The 24,745-nt window shown below is 35.7% G+C and overlaps 1 protein-coding gene across 12 annotated transcripts in view; it reads right to left on the bottom strand.

The window, feature by feature from the left end:
- Nucleotides 1-24,745, bottom strand: part of ROBO1 (roundabout guidance receptor 1) — a 1,062,925-nt gene that overhangs the window by 549,477 nt on the left and 488,703 nt on the right. The window lies entirely within an intron of this gene.

Genomic DNA, 24,745 nt, shown 5'->3' with positions numbered 1-24,745 from the left:
GTGCATTATTGTCATAATCGTTATAATAAAATTTTAGTTAAAACTCAGCTACTTGTTTTACTTACATAAACTTTTGATGGCAAAAGGAAGAGATCTTGTCTATTAATGCATAAAGAGAGGGTGATTGATGCAAAGTTTTCTGTATTTCTTGTGACTCTAAGAAATTCTTATTAAATTTGAATGATTATTCTGATTGTAGGGATGGGACAAAATGGAAGTATAGAACGAACACAAATATCAAAGGAGAGAGATAAAAACTAAGGAGGATGGTCAACGTTGTAACTGTAGGAAGACAAAAAGCAGAGCCATTTATATGATGGAAAGCAGAGAAATAATCATGAAAGGGTCAAGGCAGGTGAAGTAAAGGAGTGAAAAGTACTGTAATGAGTGGAAACAGAACAGGGTTAGTCATCATGTACCCTCAATGCAGTCCTGGGGTTAGCGATATTTTGCGCTGAGGAAGATGAGGGAGGGTCAGTTAAACTCATATGACATAGTTCTGAGTTTAAGGACTGCCCTTGACATATTTTATAATGTCACAATGTGTTTATGGAAAAGAGGGATTTGTTTTTAAATGAACAGTGACATTAGAGAGCTCCATTTAGGGATTAAAAAATAGTTACATATTTCTTAGCACCTTAATTCTGCTAACTCTTTAAGTCTGGATGCACTAGACAATAGGGCAAAGGGCATAAAATAAGAAAGATTAAATGTTATATATTGTAATAAGAAAACACAGCCTGGACAACGTCACAAATATGAACCAATTAAGTTTAAATTTTGAGAGGAGGTAGGAGTGAGCAGAGTTTTCTAGAAAGAACAATGTGAGCAAGACCACAGGGCTAGGGATATACGCTGCTTGTCCAGGAAAGGCAAGTAATCTAACATAGCATGAAAAGTCCATTAACCACGACATCATCAAACAACTATGGTCATCAGATTCTTATACGTGTGAAATACAGAGGGAAATACATTTTGAAAAGGTCACTTAAACAATTTTAAAAAATCTTTGGTATTTAAAGGTACATCCGTAGCTCTCAGGCAAATGATGCTTCGCATTTTATGAAGCACTTTTAAGTACTTGTAAATTATTTACATAATTTTTGCTAAATTATGCCCTTGTTACATAAAATGGTTCATATGTTAAAGGTTCTTGTTGGCTGAAGTTTTCTTGTAAATGAAAACAGTAAACTCTGGATCCTGTAGGGAATACTCTGTACTGAATACTTGTGTGATTCCTACATTATCTGTATGGCCACAAAGGATATACATAGGATAGGCCCGTTTAACATCAGGAAAGACATTTGACAGAACTGCATTATGTCACCATATCTGTGCTGTATGTTGTCTGTGATAGCTAAACAGAATCGAAATGGGAGAAACTGAATGTCATCATTTTGTCTGGAAGGGTAACTTGCAAGTGCACACAGGAAACATGATAAAAATTTTAAGGGCCTGTTTACTAAAAGGAAAGATATCCTGTTCTTAGAAAATCTTTAACATTTAAAAAATTGCATTAGTAACATGCATAACAGTCATATATTTTGTATCATTAATATTAATGTTAATATTGTAATAATGTTATGCTAACGTTAATAATAAAGCAATCTAATATTAAAGAAGATGATTATTACATTATATAAAAGATTTGGCATTCCACGAAAATATGAAAGTCATTGAGAAAAGTTTATTTATAATATTACTCCTGAATGAAAGAACATTAAATATAAAAAGTAATGTATTGATTAATAAAAAGGTATATTTTTCTCCTAAATTTTAAAATATTAATGAGAAAAAATTTCACTCTGCAAAGGGTATATTATCTACTACTTTTACATAATAGCCAGCATGTACCACAAAAAAAGACAATAATATCATTAGTAAACTTATCCTCTGTTTTAACTCCTATAAGGTAGAGATCTAGTCACATATATATTTGAGAAATTCTTTTGCATTCCTCCTTTTGTATTGTCTTCACAATTAAACAAACATGGATCCTACGTAACCCACAATTATTAATTCTCTTAACCATTAAAACAAACTCTTAAGTGTTTGCTCTGTCTTGTGTATCTCCAGGGAGACGGGGCAGCAAAGATACAAACGCCCTGACATGGGAATGAATTTTGTAGATTAAGAAACAGAAGGAAGCACAGACTGAATGTGGGAATGAATGGATGAATAATAGAATGATCAAATTCTAGAGCACTGGTGTTTTGGAAATCCAAGGAAAACAAAAATAATCAAGGCATTTATTTCAAAATGAACATAAAAATCATACAACATTTGAGCAACCTGCAATCAAGATTTGCTGTCACTTTTGCACCTTAATTACATTCCCAATATTACCAATACCTACCTGATGCTCAGTCTAATAGACGTTTTAATTCTTATCTAATTTGTTTTCATGGAAGTATTTGATGCTGCTGATCCCTCTCTCCTTGAAACATTCTCTTTCCAGGATTCTGTCAGTAGTACTATGGATGTACTTCTCTGGCCACAGCATTGAAGCTCCTCTTTCTTGGCTCATCTTATAAATGTTGATGCCCCTCAGTATTCTCATCTCAGCTTTCCTCTTTCAGTCCACACAGTCCTTGAACAATCTCATACAATCCCACGATTTAAATTAAATTACTCTCAATATGTTTCCCTACAGATTAAACCTCGACCAATTTCTTGAAATCTCGCTAGATTTATCTAGTTGTCTAACGAACAGTTCCACTGGAATAATGTAGAAGGTAACTCAAGTTAAACATATCTAAAACTGAATACACATCTATCCTTTTAATCAACTGATTTTTTTCATGCCTTTCAGACATCATTGTTTCCTTTATATGCATCATTTCCCAAATCCTGTCAATTATAAATTCCTGTCCTCTACCTACTAAATCTATAATTTGTTTATTCTCACTATCCCATTCTCAATATCCCACATCAGGACATTATCATCAGAGTCCTGTGTTATGGATTGAATGTTTGTGTCTCCTCCGAATTCGCATGTTGAAGCCCTGACCCCTATGTGATGGCATTAGAAGGCGGGCCATTTGGGAGGTAATTAGGTTTAGACAAGGTCATGAGGATGGAGCCATGGTGATAGGATTAGTGCCCTTGTAAAATGAGGAAGAAACATCAGAGCTTCCTCTCTCTGCCATGAGGACGCAGCAAGAAGACGGCTGTTGTTTGTAAGCTCTCACTTCTCAGGAAGTGAGCTCTCACAGAACTCAAGAAGGCTGGCAGCCTGATCTTGGACTGGGAGAAGTAAATGTCTATAGTTTAAGCCCCCTACTCTATGGTACTTTGTAATAGTAGCCCAAGAAGACTAAGACATCCTGGATTCTTGTAAAAACCATCTAGCTGCTTTCTGATTAAAGACAAAATGATATTTAAAAGTACTTAACTGATTTCTGACTCTATGGTTTAAAACCTCAATGGGTTTCCTTTGTCCTTGTGAGAAATTCTAAATGCTTCAAATGGCCCTGGCCTTATGCTTACCGCTGTTACCTTTGTATTTGATAGTTCTGTCGGTAGAGGCAATATGGTTGTAAGGTTTAACACAAATAAGAGAATAGCAAACACTTTTATAGTGTTTATGTATCCCACATATTCCTTTAAACAGTTTAACATATTAACTTATTTAATCCTCAGAACAATCCTGTGGGCAGTGCTATTACAAATGAAATTTACTCCTGGAGAAAACTGAGGCATATAGAGGCTGAGAAACGTGTCCCAGTTCGCACAGTGAGAAAGTCACTCAGGCAGTGTCTCCACATTTGTGCTCTGAACCACTTCTGGGCTTTGGAGTCAGCCAGACCAACTTTTAAAAGTCAAATCACCCTCTTTACCGGATGGCACCATTGGCAAAATTAATAATAGCTCTAGTGTCCATTTTCCTCAATTGAAAACTCAGTATAAAAATCTTTTCAAAAGCAGAAGAAATTGTGAGGAGAACTTGAGATAATGTTCTGTAAGTACAAATCACAGTACTTAGCAGCTAATTCATAAATACCAAGTACTGTTATTATTGTTATGAGAGTAACTATCATCATTCCTCTCAGTTCCCCAGTTGAGGTTGGTATATTGTATCTATGGAACTTTACAAATGCTGGTCACCTCGCCAGTAATATTTCATCGCCCAGTTTCCCTTCTTTTGTCTGGCTAACTCTTATCTCTCTCCCAGTCTCAGTTTACATATTATTTCTTCCATGAAACCATCTATGATTCCACAAGTCTAGGTCAGTAGTCCTGTTGAGAGAATCCTGTATTATTCACATTTACTCTCTTTTACTGTAATTACCTATTTTTTTCACTTGAGTCCCCAGTAACTAAAAAGTTTTTTAAGTAGAATTGCTTATTTTTCACTGTTGGTATCTCCAGTTTCTGAACACTGGTTGAAATATAATAGATCTGGTAAATATTTATTTGTGGAATAAATGAATGACCTGGAATGACCTACCTTAGAGACTATCTTTATACAGTCCTGCATTTTACACATGAGACCTAAGAATAATCTAATGGAATCTGATGAAATCTACCGGTGGATCTGGAACAAACACAAATTCACAGAGAAGGTTAGGAATGAATAAAAAACAAATCCACCCTTTGACCTTTATATTATCTCTTCCACAAGCCATCAGAGAGCATTGACAAGCTGCCCATGAGCCATCATGAAATTCTATTAATCTACATGGAATGTCAAAAAGAAGAAAGAGATAAGAGCATCAAAAAGCCACTGTATTTCAAAAAAAGAAAGAGGAAATACTTTCGAAGAAGTTGTTATATTCCCCAAACACAGATACAACCATGGCCCACGCACTTTTGAGCTTTTAGTTCAATATCTTTGGTGTTTTCTTCTAGTCTCGCTTATTAAGTTCAATAAATTGGAATGTGCAGTAGAATATTTAAGAAGCACATTTTAAATGTCACAATTTATTTTTCAGTTCCTTAAGCCTTCATTAATTTTGGTTTCCAAAACCTTGTTCTTCATTCACAAGCTATAAAATTTCCTTTAAGACATGTTTAATGGTAGTGTCAAATGAGTTCACGATTTAATAGGATTGGCTGTTCTCATAAGTGCAAAGGACTTCCTTCCACCCTCTCATCCAGCTGCCTGGCCTTGTGAAGTTCTCATTTCCACTCTCTATTGCCTCAGTTCCTCAAGGGAAAAAATATCTGCCTACCTCCTACAGGTGTTGCAAGGATTAATAAATTGCAAAGCACACTGAAAAATTTAGATAAAATATACTCTGACAGACTGAAGTATTACCATGACCACAAGTATCATTTCCAGATGCTGCAGCTCCAAGGACAAGAGAGCAGATCTGGAAATCTCATCCGAGCCTCCCACATGGAGGGTTATTGCCAGGCCAAAGAGTTACATTTTGATATGTAAATATCAGCAGTTCTATATCAAAGCAATCTTGCTCAGAGAGATTTTGTCTGGACACATAAAGTGTCTGAATTGACACAACAAGAGGCAACAGACCTGAATCATTAAGACTTTCTAACCACAAGCAACGCTGTTTCCAGGAAAGAGTTTATCTTTATTAGATATCAAAGAGAACTTCTCTTTCCGCTTAAACAGATAACTCAAAATTATAAATGGCCGACTTCAGCAGACTGGCTCTTTATGTAGTCAAGTGGGTCACAAATTCCTTGAAATTTGAGAAGATTCTCTGAAAAGGATCTGTATTGAAGACGGGTTAGTGCTCCCAAGTGAATCTTAGCAGGATTCTTGTCTGGAAATCTCCTTTTTAGATGTGAGCAGACTTATTGTTTCAAGCAATTCAACTTAACTCAAATATAGAAATGTATATGGTAAATGATTTGAATATCAGTGGAACTGCTGGGTCCCCAAACCATGTAGTTCCCTTATATTTGCTCCTCAGTGTATGTAGCAATCCAAATTTTTGTTGTTTTGGGTTTTTTTGGACCACAGGTGCAGACTTGGGGCAATCATACTTCTCAGTTGCTGGCATCATACATCACAGGTAGTGTGAAGTTCACTTTTTCTTTTCTTTCTTTTTTTTTTGAGGAAGATTAGCTCACAGCTAACAACCATGCCCATCTTTCTCTATTGTATATGTGGGATGCCTGCCACAGCATGGCTTGATAAGCAGTACATAGGTCTGCGTCCGGATCTGAACCGGTGAACCACAGGCCACCAAGTAGCGCTCGTGAATTTAATTGCTGCACCACTGGGCTAGCCCTTGAAGTCCATCTTTTATTTGGATTATCTATTGGTTTATTTCCTTTCTACTCTCATTCCCCAGACCCCTTTGTTACAGCCCTCCCTTCACTTAGGCAGTTATACTAATGTGTTTCATGGGTAGCCTTTGATTTTAATGTATTCTCATAAAATGTTGTGATACTATGTACATATATTTTAATAAACAGAAATGATATTTGCTATTGCCATTTTTTCTTATTATTTTTCATTCAGCATTGCATTTTAAAGATCTATTCCTATTGTGGTAGGAATATCTGGTATGATGCTTATAATTCTCATGTATTATTTTATAGTGTGTAGCTTCCATCCTTACTTACCTGTCTCCCAGTGATAGGTACCTAGATGGCCTCCAACTCCTTGCTAGCACCAATAACACCATGAAGAACGCTCTTATGTGTTTTCTGTCATAGTCTTATAAGAATTTCTCCAGAATATGTATGGTAGTGGGTTGTAGGGATACAGGAGGTATATGAATTTAATTGGATTACAACGGCTACAGATTGCCTTTCAGGATGACTGCACTATTCTACACTCTGAGCAGGTTTCCTATTTCTTACTTCTCCTTCCAACATTTGGCATTATCCAGCTCTCTAGATTTTGCTAATCTCATGGGTGTAAAGTGATATGTTATTGTTGTTTTAATTAGCCTGTTTCTGATTCCTGATGGGTTTGAACATATTTCATACTTAGCCTTTTGGGTTTCCTACATTGCAAATTGCTTTTTTATAACTTGGCTCATATTTTTCTTGTGGTTCCTGCCATTTTTTATTTTACTTTTTTTTTTGACTTGGAGAAATTACCTTTATATTCTAGATATAAATCCCTTGTGGGTTTTTGACTTTCTGAGTATGTCTTCTCACAGTCTTTCATCTGCCACCTAACTTTTCCCATGTGCTCCTTCCTTGAGCAGAGTCTTCAGGCTATAGTAACTGCTTTGAAAAGGCACATAGAATCATTACCTAAAAGAATAGAGGGACTGATGTTTGCAGATGACTCTTCTCTGGGACATACATGCAAGAGTGAATATATTATTTAAAAGGATAAAAACATGCTTCATAGATGGACAATTAGCCTAAAGATGACTGAGATGATGATTTTGCCGTTTTTGGTAGTAAAAACCAGAAAAGTTAGTACCAAATTGTGCCACTACTTACTGGCTAGAATATTTAATTAAAATACAAAATAACTTAGTTAAATACAAATATATTTATGTTTATAGTATGCATCTAAAATTAGAGAATATGGAATAATTTCTTTATAAATTAAATATTTTCAGTAATTAACTAATGAAAAAATAAAATATTTTTAGAAATATTTTCAGTATGAGTTCCCTTCTTCACGTGTTCAAACTGAAGTAAAATGGTAATGATGGTCAGTAAAAGACGCCATCTTGAAATTTCACATTTAGTGAACTTGTGAAAAGTAATGTTTTACCCCCCAAAAAATTCAGCATGATTTCATATTTTTGTGCTACTCTCTTTTATTCCCTAAAAATCATTTAGAGAAAAAGACTCCATAGAAAAAATTCTAAGAATGTAGAGTAATATTTTCATGAGGAAATATATAATTCTGTTTTTAATACTCAATAAACTTTGATACAACCTAAAAATCTAGATCTACATAACACTGACCCACAGATTCTGCAGCTGAACATGCTGCTACTCATCTGTTGCTTGAAAGGAAGGTGGGCTGTTGAGTCTACTTGTTGAAGGAAATTTGAAATTAAAATTTAAAATTTTCATTTATTTAAAGAGTGGTTGAATTCGTCTCTTCAAGTTATATGATAGATGAATCTAGATCATAGAAACGTAGGCACTTCCTCCACCAATAACTTCTGGGTTTTCACAGACCAGGTACTGTCTTATCAGGAGCCAACATTTTGTGAAGCATTCAAACACAGCCCTGAAAAAAACTGCCTTCAATTCATACCCTGTTTCTACTCTCCCTCAAAGTCCTCCTGCTTCTTAATTTATACATCATTGTGACAACAATGCACTTTATCTCTTAAATTCCTGTTTTATGTTTTCCCAAATCCAGCATAATACAAAAAGAATTTTTCCCTTTAATATTTTCCAGATTGTTGTATCCCCATGGCTATAGACTCTGTAATCTGCGAGAGTGTATTGGTGAGGAGCAGATATTTTGGAAATAAAAGAACCGTCATCCTTATTAGGGATTTGTAAGTCAGACTCTTATCTCGTCTATTTTTTAAAATTTCTAGACTGCTATTACTTTCTCTTTGTCTAGTTACTCCACTCATTAAAGAAGCACCTGTGATCAATCATTCACTTGCTCTTCCCCCTGCATTCCATGGATTGGGGTAGAGGTATGAATGTGATCCTGGCCCGCCCTGACCAGGTGACGTGAAACATTAGACTAACTAGTTCTATTATGATAACCAGTTAGATCATACATCCAGCTGGTCTTATTCTGATTCTATATTCATCCTATTGTCTTCAGGTTACCAATTGCTAGTCTAGAAATGTCACAGGAAAAGATCATATATAAGATTCAAATGTATAGTCCCCTCAATATTCTGACGTTAGAGTTTTTGCTAAAAGTTAAAACATTATTTTTTTTAAAACGAATTTCTTTAGTTTCTCAAAATCACTTTTGGGTCCGATAAAAAGTTGAGGACTTGATTTTGAAATAAGAAGACATCAATTTATTAACACCTGTATGCTTGCAACAGTAGCTGATTGGCTTCCACATATGACACTTTTATCATGTTAAGATAAAAATGCCAGAAATTACTGATTATGCTGACTTGAAAGGTGAGCAAAGTGAAAACAAACAGGACATGCTCATTTTACCCAAAGTCTTTCATAATAACTGGCAAGAAGTTTTCTAATGGAGAGCTATTTGCGAAAGTTCTTAACTCTTCTCCATGTAAAAGATGGTGCACACAGGCACGCTTGATTAGTCTTCCCTGGGGGAGTCAAGGAGGACTGCATAGAAATATTTTATTCTTCATCTGTCCTTTGAAAGACCAGAGGGAACTGGCCAGAAAGGAGAAGTCAGGAAGAAAGGAAATTTTAAAGGACATGTAGAGTTTGGGAAATGGCAAAAAGTTACAAGTGAGTGAGGGTCTTGACAGAAGGGGAAAAATATGGTTCTGAATTGCAGGTTGCTGTCAGATTAAAGCAGTTAATATACCAAGTTAAGAAGTTTGAACTTAATCTAATAATCAACAGGAAGAGGAAGAAGGCAGAGAAGAATATTATCGAATTTGTTATTATTGCCCAATATCACAGAGCTATGGGGAGGAAGAGTTGAAGAGAAGAGCTGGAAGCAGCACAATCAAATAAGAAGATACTGCAAAGATCAGAGTCAAAAATGCTGAGTGCCTTGATTACAATTTGGCAGTAGAACTGAAAAGCATAGCCAGAATCCAAAGGCCTTTCTTTGGTAGGAACAACTATTAATAACTTATAATCACGGACTCATCAAATTTTCAAGATGGAAAGCAAGTTAGAGATCATCAGGCTCAACCTCCTCTTTTTGAAAATGAGAACAGCAGAGTCCTTAGAGGATAAGTGATTTGGTTAGGGAATTGTGGAGGAAAGACTCATAGCCTAGAAATTTCACTTATAAACTGTAAGACTTTGGATTAGATAATGAACTTCTCCATGTGTCCATTTCATCACTCATAGGACATGGAGATAATATGTGCTTTTTGTCAATGTAAGTGAAATGCCTAATACTGGGCCTGAATAAGATAGGACAAAATAAGTATTACTTTTCATTGTTAAATAATTACATCTTTAGGCAATACTTGTAGCAAACTGTACTACTTTTTTTTGGGTTACAGCCCTAAATTTGCTTGAATAACTACCACTCTTGCATTCTCTGGGCATGTATTTGGCAGGGCACCACCAGGACAAGAGTGGAACTGATGAATGACACCCAGAGAAATCAGCCATCTTCGAGGCATAGGGCTTGATTCAGAATTGAATATAAGACTCATTTTAGACCAAGTGAAGTCCACAAGACTCATCCTGGAACACTGATTGATGCCATCACGGAAGAGGATATCAGAATGGGGAGTAGCTGCCATCTTCCCAACATGAAATGAGAGCTTTTCTGAGAAAGTAGAAAGAAGAAAAGTTGGGTCTTTGTGACAAGTTTGAGTCCAATGTGGAACCCAACCTGAAGCCAGATATAAGGATGATTTCCCAGGTATGTGAACTAATAAATTCACTTTTGGTTTATGCTAATTTGGATTGTGTTTTCTGCTACTGCAACTGAAAGAGGCCTAAATAAAACAATATAAAAATTTTTGTAACATTTAACTTCTGCTAAGACATACTTAAAATAACTTTAATTCCCTGGGGAAAAAATGACAATGGAGATAAATTACCAGGATCTCACTGAGCAAAAACAGTCTTTCCAGGAAGGATGAATAAATAAATTAGTTTTGAGGAAATAATTTAATTTTAACTATGTTATAAAACTATTATAGAGATAATTCTATTAGCTACGTATTAAAGAACACTTGATTCAAAAAATATGTTGCAATTCGGAGCCATAAGAAATCTAGCAGTTATATTTCTCAAAATTATACCTCTACATAAGCTCAATTTACAAAAACATATGAAGATTTCAAGTACATTTATGTAAACTGCATTTCCATGGTATTATTCAATAAGATTGAGTATTAAGTCACGTTCAACTTTACACTATTGCATTATATTTAAATCTCATTTAAAGCAAATGAACCACAAAAAAAAGCTTAAATTTGTTGTAAGTACGGAATTTAGAGCCAAAGGGTAGGAGGTAGGTGAAATATTGAGTAAATGCCTAATTTAATCAGGAGAAATAAGGTGTCTTTCAAATAACACTTGAAAAGGAAAATAAAAACCCTCATTTTCCAAAACCGTTAGTAAGAAAACTTTATAGTCTCATAAAACAGTACTTCGTATTATTTGTCAACCTCTTTTGAAGGAGGCCGATCATGGCCTGCTAGTCTATAAATTCTTCCAAGATAATCTCTGCCACAAAGGGGGCCCTTATGTTCTTCGATATCCCACCATCACCAAGCCTCATCCACTTTTTGGCCATGACTCATGGGAGGGGATCAAGGTACATTGCCTAAACTGGATGGTTTATATTCTTTCTTCCAAAAATTCGGAATTTTGGTAATGAGAAGCCAAATCAGTCAGACGATAGTGAGCGCTTGGTTTTCAGGTTGAAAGAGTCCAGTCTGGAGGCAGGCACATGGAAAGCCAATGCCATTACTCTATTTTTCTTTTTTTTCTTTGTTTTTTTGAGGAAGCTAAGGCCTGAGATAACATCTGCTGTCAGTCCTCCTCCTTTCTCTGAGGAAGACTGGCCCTAAGCTAACATCCATGCCCATCTTCCTCTACTTTATCTGTGGGATGCCTAACACAGCATGGCTTGTTGAGCAGTCCCATGTCCATACCCGGGATCCTAACCGGCGAACCCCAGGCGACCGAAGCAGAACATGCGAACTTAACTGCTTTGCCACCGGGCTGGCCCCATTTCTCTATTTTTTTTGATAAACATGTTTACTTGAGCTAGTTGAATTGTTTTATGCTCCTTGCAACCAGAAAATCCATGACTAAGGCTTCTAAGAGTCCATTAACTTCTTTTACATGAAGATTCATACAAATTGAATTGCTGACCTTTAAAACTGAAAAAAAGAAAACATTGACTTCTGTTCATATCTAATTTTTAGTGTATAAATCATGTGAAGTCAGATACAATTTGATGTACTTATGGCATTCTGGGGCTTCACCAGAACTTGAGGCATGAAATAATTTAATTAGATAAGTCATCTACTATTCCCTTCCATGCAAGAGGAAAAAGAATCTGAGATAGTTTTTAGGAACCATTAGTAAAACAAATTCTCCCACAAAAAACTTATTTGTAGTGGCTGGTCTGGTGGTGCAGTTGTTAATTGCGCATGTTCCACTTGGTGGCTGGGGCTCGCCGGTTTGGATCCTGGGTGAGGACATGGCACTGCTTGGCAAGCCATGCTGTGGTAGGTGTCCCACATATAAAGTAGAGGAAGATGGGCACGGATGTTAGCTTAGGGCCAGTCTTCCTCAGCAAAAAGAGGAGAATTGGCAGCAGATGTTAGCTCAGGGCTAATCTTCCTCAAAAAAAAAGAAAAAAGCTTATTGGAAAAAATTAAACTACCTTAACGTCAGAAAATAATTGAAGATAACTAATCTAAGTTCTCCAGGTTCAAATCAAGCCATCTCTTTAGAGTTGGAACACGGTTATCCATGATACCTAGAAGAGTTTCTTAAGCCTCTGAAAACTGCCTGTGCCATCTCTCAGCTTTTTTCTCTCCAGGATGCATATCTTTGAAGTGTGGGCATAGTTTAAGACAAGGTTACCTCCTTCCTCTTAAGTGTTATTTTGATTTCTTGTCTTGCTTGACGCTAATTGTCAGCCAGACTCCATTTTGCCCTTTTCCTTTGCTTCCCTCCATCCCTTTCTTTCTTGCAAAAAATTAATCTAATGCTTACTGTGCCACGGTGTATATATAGGCTGTGGGCACTGCCAGCAAGAGCTATTTTGGGAGAGTCAGATAAACATAGGGGTATATTCAATGTGGTTGGATAAGCTTGAAGATAAAAAAAATTGGAGGCTCATTGGAAAGACACTTAACTTAGGAAGGAGTATAAGAAGGTTTCCTTAGAAGGAGGTGAATGCTCAGCAAGAGGGAATCCATAAAGCGAGGCTTTGCAAGAAAGTTGATACGGTTCTGTGTGTGTGTGTGTGTGTGTGTGTGTGTGTGTGTGTGTGTTTGGTTGTAAGAGGGCCTTCATGTTGGTTAGGAAGAGGGTGAGAGATGTGAGAGATGAGGTTTGAGAACCAAGCCAGAGCCAGCTCACAAACGACTTTGCAAGCCTTACTAAGGAGTTTCTGCCAAGCTTAGAAGGCGAGATGACCTCACTAAAAGGTTTGAAGCAAGGTTGTCATAACAAAGTCAGTTCACTCTCTGGTTACATGGGGAGACATGAGCTGCAAATTGCCCAATCTTGTATACACTGTTCTTTTAAGGTACCCCGTATCTACAGGTCTTCCTGGGCAACGGAGCTGGAGAAGTACAATTTTCATAGACGTAATCTCATCTTTACATATGAGAAAAGGAAGACTCAGTGGGTAAATGATACACAGCAGATCACCCATCAAATTAGCAGGAGGGAAAAGGGAGAAAGTACAACCTTCTAATCCTAGATGAGAACTAATAAGCTACGAGTTTTTTTTAAGGCTTGATATGCGAAAAACAAAAATTACTTCTCAACAATATTTAATTATCTCAAAATGCTATATTAGATGACTTCTGCAATATAATTAGAAAGGAGTTATATTTGTGTATGTAGCTACTGGTTTGTAAACATAATATATAAGAAGATATAGACAGCAGGTGTAAATCAGAGATCTTAATTTTATTTTTGTTTTTGGTCGCTGTGATTTCACGTAAAAGATTTTAAGCATGCTATCTCTGGAATTAAACTACTTTCTTACCTATAAAACAAGCATATAATATTAATACAGAAAACAATATATCAAGCTCTATTTTACTTGAGAATCTTTATTGGAAAGAAAATTTGACATCAAGATTAGTAATAGAAAATAAAGGAAAAAGATACTCTGTTAAGGGAGGTTGCGCTTAATACTAAAAATTAAACACTATTATGTTTTATTTCTTTGCTTTTTGCAAAAGGAATTTGTTTTTGTTGTTATTTCTGAAAAATATGGGAAAGTCACTCAAGGTATATAAATCAAGTGGTACTAGAAGGCCATATCATTATTTTGTGTGGCTACTTTTCAATGTTCTAGAATCAATTTTCAGACTTGAATACATCGGCAGTCTATGTGATCTACTGGGTAGAATATAATTATATTCTTTAAAATATAATGAAAGTTAGCTTTGTATTTAAAAGAAATCTAATGTAAAGCATATGTTCTATTAGGGAAGAAACAATCAAAACTTTTTCTTTTTGTTCTGCTCAGAGCTGAGATGAGCTCTTGACATGATCCAGCGCTTACTCACAGTGCAGAGAAAGGTGACTATAAGCTTGAAAAGCAGCACGGGTAACTTGAGACATTTTCTCTGGGATTCTATTAAGAAGGAAAACATTGTTTCCTTTGTAGACACAATCTGGGCATCGGCAGCTCTCTGAAGAAGGAACGCCTGTGGGGCGGAGGTGCCAGGTGAGGAAATGAGATGGGAAGAGCTTTTGAGAAACAACTTTCCCAAAGGCATTTTGAATTGCTTCAGGGGGCTCCAGAGCAATTCTGTTTGGTTCTGGATCCATATCAGCTGCGTCCTTTTCTTGCCTGACTAATCAAAAGCACAAAATACCTCTCTTCCCTACATCCCATTCCTGTTTTCCACTTATGCAGAAGTATAGTCCTATGTGTGTATTTAAGCAGATATCCGACAGTATAGGCTAGAGTTGAGCAATTTGGAAAATGCTTCTCTACAAATCTGAAATCAAACTCTCTTATTTTGTGAATCATCATGAATATTAAACTGTTGAATATGAACAATATCCTAAAATGTGGTAGAGAAAATGACAGTGGCTGCAGGTACAGAAGATTTTCAGTAATAACCCATGTATAGGCAGAAAAATAAAAACCTAGTAATATTATCTGTAAGATTAGTACTAGTATATTGGTAAAAGTCAAGTATTATGAGGGTTAGTAAATATTATACATGGGATTAAAATGGTTTCTACTTAAATTTGAATTACGTACAAAAATAAGACTTAAAACATTCTATATCTTTGAAAAAGTCATTATTGAAGAAGACATTGTCCATAGGTCTTCAAAATCCTTTACATAGATATCATGACAATGTGTTTGTTCTTTGTGAAGCTTAGGGAGAAATTTGTCTTTACGTGGTGAGAATGTCATGAAACTCACCATGTATACTCCCACAATTGGACTGCTCCTAGCACAAACTTCATGCTCAGTAGCCACAACCACCAGCCTACATTTTTGGTCCTCATAGTTGGGTTTCTCCACATTCTCCCTTCTTTAAGGACCCTAACTGTATGTCAGAGCTCCTGTGTTTGTGGGTGTGTGTGCCTGTGGGTGTGTGTGTGTGTGTGTGTTCCTGTTATATCTGAGCCTTCTTATTGTGATTCACTTCCAATTCACCTGGGAATTAAGTGGGATATTAAAAAAATAAACCATTCCAAACAAATAGAACTTTCACAATACATTTCACAGCATTTCAAAGACCAGCCTCAAGTATGATTCAGCACTTCTACAAGGCTTTAAAATATCGTGCACATGTGTTATAAAACTCAGTGTCGGAAAAAAGCAGGCTGGGAAAGTACTTCTACCAACATGTTTTATTGAAGTAAAACCAAACAGAAAAGGCCTAGTTTAAACATGTTCATTAAAATCAACTTTCCCTAATAAATCCAAGCCTATCTCGAAACTGACAACCAGCCCATAATATGTGTGCCAAGTGAAGATATAACAAATTTGACCTCACTTTTATGCTACAAAATAAAGGTTTAAACTTGCAACACATAAAAGCACAAATGTAAAGTTTGGCTGGTTTCCTACCTCCGCCCCTGTGTACCTGAACCCAGGCTAATTAGTCCACCTTATGCCTGCCTTCCAGGGCGTTATCTTTATATTTTCATTTTATTTTATTTCATTTTATACATATGTGCTAGAAAGAAATATATATAGAAATATATATATATACATATATTATGTTGTTATATTATATTATGTGTCTTTATCGGTTCAATAACTTTCTTTTTGTAGTCTCTTAGGGATGTTTTTTCCTCTCAACTTTTCCAGCTAACAAATAGTAAGTTCTATTACTTATTCATGGCTTATTATGTGCTAGGAACTCTGCTAAACATTTTATTTACTTTTTCGCATGTCATATTTTCAACAACACTAAAACCTGTGAGGCTGGCACCTGAGTTAACAACTGTTGCCAATCTTCTTTTTTTTTTTTCCTGCTTTTTTCTCCCCAAATCCCCCCCAGTACATAGTTGTATATTTTAGTTGTGGGTCCTTCTAGTTGTACTATGTGGGATGCGGCCTCAACATGGCCTGATGAGCAGTGCAATGTCCACGCCCAGGATCCCAACCCTGGCCCATGGAAGCAGAGCACACGGAATTAACCACTGGGCTAAGGGGCCAGCCCCTGATTTTCCTATTCAATTCACTTTCTCGATGAATAACCTGAAGTTTGGAATGGTTTCTTAACTTCCTCAAGATCATATAGCTGCTACATGTGAGAACACAGATCCAAATCCAGGTCTTGCTGCTGCCCATTCTGGGTCCAGCTGTAAATACAGATTTTTCTTACTTGAGGTCTGACCACCAATATAATCTCCCTAGTCTTGTTAAATCCTAAAAAAATGACTCCTTAAAGACGTATGCTAAAGCTAAAGACAACATCAAACCAAATTATTTCACGACAGATCAGTGAACAAATTCATGAATTATTTTACTTGAACTTAAAATTGTATCTGAGTTGTAAAATAAAAATATATAGCACATCTTCTATTTTTAGCCTAACCTTTCAGCAGGTTTAGTGTCAAATTCATGATTCAATTGTCAAAATTAAGTAATTTCCTCTTCTGTTGTTTCCTCCGTAATGACTCTTTTTGTTTTTTCTGTTTAATTTTGTATGCTGTCTCCAACCACTTTGAAGGTAGAAATGATATAAACAAATCCCAAATAAGTCCAATGATATTAAATTGGGTCAATCAGTTGGCTGCAAAGATCTGACATGGCATCAAAGAAAGCTTTACATTTTTCTGATGCCTCAAGAAACCAAGGGAGAGGGGCTTCATTTCTCTGTGAGAAATGAGTCTCTCTGTCTCTGTCTCTCTCTGTCTCTGTCTCTTTCACACCTGTGGGTGCACTTCCAGGTGGCAGTTTTTATAGCAACCACCACCTTAACGTTCCTCCCCTGGGTGTGAAATATTTGCAAACTTTTTTGCTTAGGAAAAGCTTAGTAAGAAGAAAAAAAAAATAGCCACCCTCCATTTATCATATGGCGACAGGGGTCAATGTGAGTTGCTGGTGTGTTCCAGGAAAGACCAAGGTACATGGTCATTACTGTGGTAGGAGGAACTTTTTGGTTCAAATATTTTCAGTTCACCCACCTCTGTACCATAACAGTAATAAAGAAAATTGATAAAGAAAAGGCAAGTGTAGGAGTAAGAATTCCTAACTTGGGATGATCCTCCTGTTTTTTATGTCTCAATGGACAAATGTGAGCCCACGTAACACACTGGTTAAAATGTGGAATGTGGTTCGTTTGGGTCTGGCTCTCCTTCGCTTTGTGACTTTGATCCAATTACTTAACCTCCTTATGTTAATCTGGACAATGGGGAAAATGAAATTACTGACCTTATCAAACTGTAGGGAGAATTTTACGTGCTAATGCATATAAAGTATTTAGTACAAAGCCTGACACACAGCAGGTGCTCAACAAATGTTAATTTTGGGAAAAGAAAAGAGAAAAAACCAAAAACAATGTAGGAAGTGATGCATATATGCTAGAAGGCGATCAGTTCCAATCTTAGTGCTTTTGATTTTGGCTACAGTTTCTGTTAGCAATTGCTATATAATTATTTTTGCAGTTTTATAGTATAAGATTTACCCTGTTTTGATAGCCTCTTCCCTCACCTAATTGCCCTGAACCCCTGCCTCAACCATAAAAGGCATTTGGTTTATGAGGGCTGGGTAAGTTTCCTGTTCCTCCAACATAGCAATCTTGGAACTGCTATGCCTTCAATCCCATGTCTTAGAAAATGATGATAGTGTCATTAAAAAGCTTGATCAAATACACACTCCCTCTCCTAAAATGCTTGTGTACTTTCCTTCCTGCCTGCCTGGACAGGTGACAATCTGTAGGTGAATCACTGGATGCTAATGAATCAGGGGAAAACCACAGCATCGGTGCGCAGTCCATGAGTCCCGATTGGTGCAGGGATGTATTACCTCTGCCGGTCATGCGCACTTACGCCAAAATAGCAATAAGCTTCCAAATTAAATCAATTCTCTTTCATTATGTGTAGAAATAGATCACATGCAAACAGTTTTCTTTTCGCTGATGCTCATTTCCCACTTGTGGGGGAATATAGATCTTCCATCTGTAATGACCTCTTTTTCCCCCATACCACTCATTTGCTGAGGAACACCCCACATGAAAGCAGACATCATAAAATAATTGGAGGAAACAGTTTGTAATATATCTTCCCTCTCTGCCTTTCCACCCCAACAAACAATTTATATGTAAATACCCAGAGCTAAGGCAGACACTAACTTGCCTAAATTAAATGACAGTCAGTCCCTCAGGACCAGCAAACATTCTCCAGGACACCAAGGATTGTGGTCTTTTTCCTCAACCGCCTGACAGGACAAAGGACTGTTTGCATAATAGACATATAGTCTCAGTCCACCCATTTCATACATCGAAATTAAAGTCTGATCGGGGAGCATGTGTGCATGAGCACTGTATGTACACAAGACGTTCATTCTTTCTGTTTTGGCAACACTTATTAAAATATTTTCCATCTTGGACAGCTTGATTTGCATTAACTTCATAACTTAAATGTCACAAATGGCAGACATTACTGATTCTTATATATTTATTTATGCGATATATCCATACATGACAACATTGTATTAAAGAAATAAAATCCTCATGCTTTTTAAGTAAAAATGTCTATTTTGATGTTCGGGAAAACCAAAACATACACCAATATGTAACTAGAAATTCAGAGAAAAATATTTTGTGCCAGCACACATCCTTGGAAAGCAAACAGTAACTTAAATTTTTGCTTATTTTCTCTTTCCCTGTACTTCATTGGGCAGAGTCTCATAAATCCTCTCTTAGGTGTTTCTTAATTTTATGATTTTTCAATTAATAAAATAAGCATTGATTTTGACATGTATGAATTCTTTCTTTAGATTTTAAAGGAAATTTTTGTTTTAAAGCCTTAGATATCTTATTCCAGAAAACTAATTAGAAAGCTAATTACCAGAATGGAAATGATTCATATCTGTCTGGGGGCAATTTAGGTCACAGACATGCTTCAGGGCCAGGAAGACGGACACCATCTTTCAAGTTTTTAAAAGTTTCTGATTCTGTGCCTAATATTCTATTATGGTAATATGAATTATGTGTACATGGTTTATTCTTGGACTTCCACAAAAATTTTAGGTGACTTTTTATATGTCTGTTTAAAGAAGCAATGTTGAAAGTCTGAACTGAAATTACGCAAATTACCTTATTGCAGGACTATTGATCCTAATGGTGGGAAATGTTACACAGAACTTTTTGAAACTTATTTGACCAATGAATCTTTTTTCCCTCCTATGGAGTATCTCCAAAGAATAATATTTTATAGAATCTGTTAATATATCGACATTATAAATTGGAATTTTGCATTCGGTCTACTGAGTGATAACACTGCTACTTTATTTGCAGTCTCACTAAGGCTTTTTGCTCAAGAAGTACCTCCATTTAAAATAATTATTCTCCGCCTTAAAGTTAGAAAGAAGAAACTAAGAATTTAAAAGCAACTTCCCATTATATTCAGCTGGAATGAGGTGAAAACTATGGAGGCATTTTAAGCAACTTGATTTCCCTCTCTGAAAGAGAACCACTGATAGAAACCCATCTTGGGATTGAAAAAACTACTGGAAAGATAATTTCAAAGGGAGCTGCATCTAACAGTTTCACCATGCATTTTTTGAGAATTCATTAAAATAAGTCAATGCTAACCACATTAACCAGTAATAATCACAAATTTTAACCAATAAATTATTAATGGAATGTAGACCATTTGTCAGCAGAAAACACTTTATCCAATCTTCTCATTTTCTTCATTACTGCCCTGAACAGTCTGATTGACTGTCAGTTATGTACATAATTCTTGTTACAGTTTGTTTATTGCTTTTCAGCAACCCAGTAATCCTAGCGGATGAAAATATTTTTCATTTGTCACAGTGACACACGCTATGAAGTAAAAATATGAACAGCTGCAATATCCCCTAAGCTAATATAAGATAACATATATATATATTTTTTAAGATTCCACCTGATTTTTTTAACTTCATAGTTAACTAAAATTAACTACAGGATTAGACTCTGGTTTCAGATATGGCTTTATTGTAAGAGGACTACAATTTCAGAAAAAAATTCAGCAAAGGCTCCGACCATTATACTCCAATCTCAACATTTTAACAAATTCCTTCTAAGATACTTCTCCTCCAACACATTCTTAGAGCCGCCTTGCCTAACTGACAGCTCTTAAAGAGTTCTGAATTATTCTCTGTTTAGCCCATCGCAGGCACTATTTTCAACTTCCTCTGAACTGGCGTCTTGGGTGGTAGATTACTTTGCTTTACCCTTAGAATGTCTCTGCATTTCTGCATTCTTGCTTGAGCCATGGATCATCACTGTAGAAGTAGCCACATGGATAAAACATAAGTATAGAAAGTCCATTTGAAAAGAGAGATTTTTGAGGGAGATGAGGAATCATATTTTCATTTGTGCTGAGAGATTTAGAGTTAAAAATAAACATTTCTACCCTTTTAGGTTGTGTGTAGTCATGTATTTAAAGAAAAATTATCTCACATAAACATCTTATTAAATAATCAAATTTTATGGAATTTTACATAAAATCAACTCCAAATAATGGTGAATGATTTACGGGCTATTGATAGCAAGAGATTCTCTGGTAGCAATAAAAAATCATTTCAAATCTGATCTAGACAAATTCTTTTTATTATACACAAAATAGAGTTAAAAAAAACTGGAGATGGGAAATAGTAGGAAACCTCCTTATTTGTAAAGATTATATAAATAAAACTAAATAGTACAAGCAGAAAAAATGCTCATTAGATACTGAAATCTTACATAGAGAAGTTTCATTCCATGAAACTTTCCCAAGTGAACGTGCATCTTGCATATGGTCCCCAAATATGTTTATTTGTTCTGCATGATGAGTGATACAATCCAGTATTTACAAATTGGGAAATTTTAAATATAAATCTTATTTACTATTGTCCTTGGGGAAATCTGAAGTTTTGTTAACAATGGGCTGGAATTCCCATATGGAAAGACTTGGCTTTAGGGAGCACATGCACCCTAACCCACCCTCCCCACTTCCCATTCTCCTCCATCCAGGCCATTTCATGCACGTACTGTACCTGCCTGCACCCTGGAGACACTGCTGTTTGAAACGCTTACCAACTATAATAAATAAATTCTTTTGGCTAGAGTCCAAAATGCATCATTTTTATACTGAATCCTATTTTATTGCAAAGACAGATACGATAAATTTATAGTACATGATTAAATGTCCATGTTCTAACATGATTGCAAATAGTTATTCACAAGAGTATTCCAGAATATCAGGGTAAAATTAACTACACTATATTGGTTTTTAAGCGTTATAGTTAAAGGGTTTTCTAAATAATGAATCTTTTACTGTTAGAATGTAACAGACAAGGGACTCCCTTCACCTCTTGATTTTGCTAATGAAAATTATTATTGACAAGTACAAATTTACACAGATACTTCTATTTATTTCTGTCAGTGAGAAGGCCCGAATCCATTTAATTTGATGCTATAGCTATGAGGAACAAGATAAGTAAAGGGATATTCTTCATTATAGACCAAGAATTGTCCACTTATATAGGATATTTTAGATAGAATGATGTGTAAGTTTTCCAAAAAAAGATTAACCCAACCTATAATCTGTAAACTATAACTTTTAGCAGGTTTTCTGGGAATATTTTTTGGTAAAAGCAACCTTGGTTGCTTCTCCCCAGGCCATTTATTTTTCCTAAATCCAATCATCCAGTATTCCCTCTACATTTTTTCAGTTGGTTTATTGGTGGTTGGTTTTAAGGATTGATTTTTGTGCAGCTAAACAGGTAGGCTGGGACTCAGATCAGAAATGGTTATTAAGTAACTTGTATCAGGTCCTAATTGTGTCTCAGTAGAAAATGCCTTAGGAGTCAAAAGACCTGAGGGTCATTTCCAATTAAATAGCTGTGTGATCTCATGTAAGTTGCTTAACCTCTCTGGGTCTCTGTTTCCTAACTTGAAAACAAAGATTGCTGGACTAGATAATATATAGGTTTCTTTCATCTTGAACTTTTTGATCAACTCAGTTCTAAAAATAAACTTAGTTAAAGTTAAGAATTTTTTACATTATGTATAAAATAATTAAGATAGGAAAGCTTGGGTTTTTGTTTACTATTGCTTTAAAAGCATTTAATAAATAAAAATTCTACTCCAAAGTAATAAAGAAGATACAATGTATATTATATTATCAACAAAAAGCATTTAGTTAAATTATTAAATAGCTTCTGATGAATCTAGGTTTTACATTTCCCTTCCAGTAGTTTTTTTTTTTTTAATTTCAATTGTGACTTAATATAATATATATTAAGATGCTTGGGGATTTCAGCATTAAGGGACAAATCAATATCTGCTCTTATTTTTCAATTGCTAGTTTTTTCTTGGGGTTGGGGGAGTGCTAAGTTTTATCTGCATGATGGGTATGCAAAGGTACATAAAGATCAAATGAAACTGATGTCATCATAGACATGCATAGAAAAATATGCCAAGTGAAATCTGATAGAATTATTATATTACAGTTGCATACCAAAAAAGCCAATGAAAGCATGCAAGGGCTTTCTAATGGGCATGTTAACTTGTACCATGTAAATGTGAATCTTTAGCTATCTCTTACTCTATTGTGTATGCTAACAGGATTAACTAGCATTAGTCCCCCAACCACAAGAAGTGTGATAAGCAGTATGACCTGAAAATCTCTCCTGGGATTCAAAAGGGCTAAGTTGAACCATGCATGATTTCAAAGCAATTCTCAGCACAATTATCTGCTTGACCTGCAAGAGGAACAAGCATATCATTTAATTAATTGCCCAGCTCTTGTGAACAGTGCTGTTCATTTTTCTAGTAATCTATGATGATATGCCCTGGCTGGTTCTTATGGGAATGACCAGAATTGCACATTAACTGGTCTGATGGCCACTTTCCACATTGCCATCAAACACTGCTTTCAATCTTGGCATGAATGATTCTTTTATGGAAGTCCCATAAAAGCATCTGAAAGACAGCGTTAACAGCAACCATTTCCTTAGAGCAGTGGTAAATATTTTTTGATCACCTAAAGTCATAATACAAAAATATTTGCTTCCCCACTTATTTATGAGGTACAAATATAAGCCATATCTTTAAAAGCATAAAAATATGTAGCAATTTAAAAGCTAGTCATATCCATGGTGTGGTAAAGACTAAACCAGAAATAACAAAATTGATGAAACAAATATATTCATTTATTCAGCTAGAATATGGGTGAAAGATTCCCATTTCACATGGGTTGTGTGGTGGGAGGAGGGAAAAGGAGTTTATACTTTTCTGTTATCAAAGAAAACAGAATATAAATCTTGCATTGAAATTATTCTCAAATAAAAATTCCAACCTATTATTGTATATACTTATTCTGCATGCTCACTTAGGAATTTATTTTATGAACAAAGAAATAAAGGAGCAATACCCAGGCAGAGCCAGAAGAAAAGAATCCCCCAAATACTTGGCTACAGAATGTATCTACTGGATTCTCCTGTCTCTTCTCTCTCTCTATTTCCCTATCTCCCTCCTTTTCTCTCTCTCTCGCTCTTTCTCTCTTATTTTCTTAGTGTTTACGTGTCTGCTTGAGTTTCTGTCGTGTTTTCAATGAGATAAAATTCTAAAGCATAAAAAATAAACAAAAAATCAATGAGCTAAACAATTGAAATATCCATTTCTACTTCTAATTCATTGTGATAGTCAATTATTTATCATCTGAATTTCCTGATACAGCAAAAAGAGAGGAAGTTAATTACACAGTGTGTGGGAGCAGCCTTTAAGCCAACGGCCACAAGATATATTTCTATTTTCAATGTGATATATTTCTAATTGTGTGTATGTGTGTATTCTCCCTGAAAAGTTGGTTGATGAGGCCCAAACTTTGTGTCATAGAGTAAGATTAGGCTAGCTATATATCTTTAGAGGAAAAAGAGAATTAATCCTTTACTAAATAAATCATGACAAAAAGTATATTTTCCTTTGCCTCCTTCTGTGAATTTTTTTCCGGTAAAACTAGGTAATTGACAAATATTTTCAAATGGTTTCCTCAGATTTTCTTCACTGTAGATCAGGACTTCTTAATCTTAGCACTACTGACATTTTGCGCTGGATAATCCTTTGTTGTAGGGGCATGGTCTGTCAATTATAGGGTGTTTAGCATAGTTCCTGGCTTCTACCCAATAGATGCCAGTAGGAACTTCTTGAGTTTGACAACCAAAAAATGCATCCAGACATTATCAAATGTCCCCTGGGTATGTGGGGGCAAAATCACTCCCCCCACCCCTTTGAGAACCATAACTTTAGATTAACACACTGAAATGAGAAACTTTGGCCAACTCCCCCCACTCCCAACACACACTCAAACACACACAATGATGGAA

Source organism: Equus przewalskii, chromosome 27, assembly GCF_037783145.1.
Source record: "Equus przewalskii isolate Varuska chromosome 27, EquPr2, whole genome shotgun sequence".
NCBI lineage: Eukaryota > Metazoa > Chordata > Mammalia > Perissodactyla > Equidae > Equus > Equus przewalskii.
This window is presented reverse-complemented; position numbering and strand designations above follow the sequence as displayed.